A 3,346-nucleotide genomic window follows, 5' to 3' on the forward strand; every position below is an offset into this window, starting at 1 on the left:
CAGGTAAGATTGAGATCTCATTAGGTGAAGGAAGGAGGAGAAAGGAAAAGTATTCCTGGAAGAGGGAACAACACTTAACAGGCTCAGACATGAAGGAATAGTAGTGAATTGCTTGTGTGTTTATTTTAGTTGATAAACACTTATATAGACCATCCCATATGCCAGGAATTGTTCGAAGGACTTTACAAATATCAACTCACTTTGTCATCTTAGCCACCTTATCATGTAGGTGCTATTATTATCCCCCATTTTATGATGAGGAAACAGAGGCACAGAGTGGTTAAAAACTTGCCCAAGGTCACACAGCTGGTATACCACAAATACAGGGTTCAAATCCAGACCCACCCCCACCCCCGCCCGCAGCTCAGTGCTCATAGCCACTGTGCTGGGTTCCATCATAATTTTCAAAGTGCATGCCAAATTCCTGATTGTTAACATTGTCCCCAATTTTACATTTGGGAAAATGGAGTGCCAAAGAGAGAAGAGATTGTCCTATGGCCACACTAAGGGTTAGTAGAACTACAACCTGAACCAAGGGCCTCTGACTTCCATATTGATTTTCGGGACCTCAGGTAGTCCCCTACCCCATTCAGTGTCAGCTGTCTCTGAGCATCTTGCTGAGTCTAGTGTCTGGGTTTGTTCACTTGTCTTGTATTTACCTTCTGGCACCAACCTGGCTCATCTGGTTTTCCTGCAGCTCTGATGCTTTCATGGAGCAGCTCTGATATCATGGTAGTAGGACACGGTTCAGGGATTTGCGGACATGAATTGTGGCCATGTCCAGGCCCTAGAGGGAGTGACCACACACACATGCCCACATGCACGTACACCTTTAGCCAGCCTGGTTGACATTCCCTTCTCTCCTCCTGGTCTGTCTGAAGCCCTCAGCCTTAGGAAATGGAAAACTTGGGTGCTGAGATCTCTCTCTGTCCTGGAATAAGGGAAATCAAGACCCAGGTTCCCAGCCTCTGTAACAGCGAGTACCTCCTCCTGGCAACTCCATGAGGGCAGGGATCTTATCTTCTCTCATTCATGTGCCCTTTTCCCCAGGCCAGTACAAGGCCTAGTACACTGGAGGTGCTGGGTTAGCTGGATATATAGCCATTCCCTTGGGAGAGGGTGGACCCAGGAAGAGAGGGGAAGGGGGACCTTTGATGGAACAACTCCTGTGGTCTGGTCCCTGAGCTGGGTTTCACATGGGGTATCTCACCTGGTCCCTCCACCCCAACACCGACAGCTTGGTGACTTAGAGCTCGTTCACCTGGAAAGGGAATTGGGGCTCCAATCAATAGGGCAGCTTGCCTCTAAGTTACACTAAAGGCTAGCTGGGGCCAAGGGACTCTCTTCCTACGATCCTGTTCTGCTTCGCCAGAGTCTCCATCACCCAATGAGGGTCAGAGGCTGTGCTTCCCTGACTTAGGCCTGGGTACTGGATACCTGGGCAATGGACTGATGTATATAGGACACGTGTACACAGGGCGCCTGTGTACAGAGCAGAAGGGCTGGAATACCTGTGTACAGGACACTCATGTCCAGCACAGGTGTGCACAGAAAGAGCTGCACCATACTCATGTGTACAGGGCATACGTGGATAGGATGCATCATAGGTTGAGTTCCCCCAGAAGTAGACCCGAGACAAGAATTTGAGGGCAAGTGAATTATTTGGGAGGAAGCCCCAGGAAGCACAGTGAGGTGGGGAAGTGAGACAGGAAGGGGAAGGTTTCCAATGCACTGCAGATGTGTTGGTGAACATGTAACTGCCGTGGACACCTGGGGCTTAGTCCTGCTAGATTGATTATTGTCCTACCTGGGAGCTGAGGGAAGGGAGATATTTATCCACCAACACCTGATTGTCATTGTTAAGGGCTCTTCCCAGAACTTCCAGCCTGTCCTCTGTACAGGTCCAGCATGTTCCTTAAGCAGAGAGTCAGGTGTGCTTTGCCGTAGGAAGCCTTGGGCACATATGGAAAAGGTGAGTGTTGCTCAGGTCCTGGCAGCATTTCCTAGAGTACACAGGAACAGAGCATGTGCTCAGGACCTATGAATACACAGATACGGGACACAAGCAGAAAACACATGATTAGATGACCAGCTTTGCGTGTCTGGGCCAAAGGGAGGGTGGCGCTGCTGGAAGAGGACTAACAGCCACAGAAGGAGAGGCGGTGTTGGGACTCCCGAGCCAACTGCACTCCATCCTCACGCTGCCTCTGGCTGGTGCAATGGCATGTGCTTGTGTGGTAGGAATGGAGGGTGGGAGGGTGGCAGGGCTCTCACATGCAAAAGCTCCTTTCTGCTAAATGTCCTACTAATTTTACTAAGTGAGGATGAGGGCTAAGGGCACAGGATAGGAGAGGGGACAGCCCCAAGGGTGGTAAGGCCCTAGAAGAGGAGTCAGAAGTGGAGATAGAGCTAACTGACAACTCTGAACCGTCTTGCCCATCCAGGAGATGGGAATAACTCTGCCCATGTGCCTCAGGGCTGGTCGTCTACCACTCTTGCACTTTGGGTTCCATGTCTGCCCCGCAAGCATCATGGAAATCCTCTCTCTGCTCTGGACTTCATAGAGCTGTTGGGAGGAGCAGATCAGGTCACGAACAAGAAAACACTTGGAAGAGAATAAAATACATAGGTGGGGGATTACAGAAAGGGCCTGAGTCGGGGAAAGCAAGGGATCTGACTTCTGCTAGCTCTGCTGCTATGTGTTTAGGACATTGGTTTGACTCCTGTATTAAAGGGAGTGAAAATAATAGTGTTTTCAATAAAACAGAACTTATTTTTCTCTCATGTAAAAGTATACTTGGCAGTTAAGTTCACCAGTCACAAGAGACTCGAGTTCCTTCTCTCTTGTTGCTCTGCCATCTTCCACTTCGTGTTCCAAGATAGCCACTCCACCTCCAGCCCTTATGACTCCATTCCAGTCGGCAGGAGGAAGGAGGCACCCTCCTCCTTCCTTTTAAGGGCAAAATCCAGAAATTGCACAGATCATGTCCATTCATATCTCATTGGCCAGGATTCAATCACATGGCCACACTTACCTGCAATGGAGTCTGGGAACGTAGTCTATTGCCACGTGTGACTAGGAGAAGGGATATTGAAAGGCAATCTGCCATTTTTGCCACAGATGCTGGCTTGCTTAGGCAACTCATGTCTCCATCTGAGCCATAGTTTCTTCATTTGCAAACTCCTTCCTTCCTTCATTCATGTATTCATTCTGCATATATATGTGCCAGGCTTATGATATAAAGGACACTTTTGAACCACTTGACTACTAACGGATCCTCTTACTAGCTGGACCACCAGCCCAGAAGGTCAGATGAGGTCTGTCTTGCTTCCTGCTGTACCCCCA

This window comes from Rhinolophus ferrumequinum, chromosome 23 (genome assembly GCF_004115265.2).
Source record: "Rhinolophus ferrumequinum isolate MPI-CBG mRhiFer1 chromosome 23, mRhiFer1_v1.p, whole genome shotgun sequence".
NCBI lineage: Eukaryota > Metazoa > Chordata > Mammalia > Chiroptera > Rhinolophidae > Rhinolophus > Rhinolophus ferrumequinum.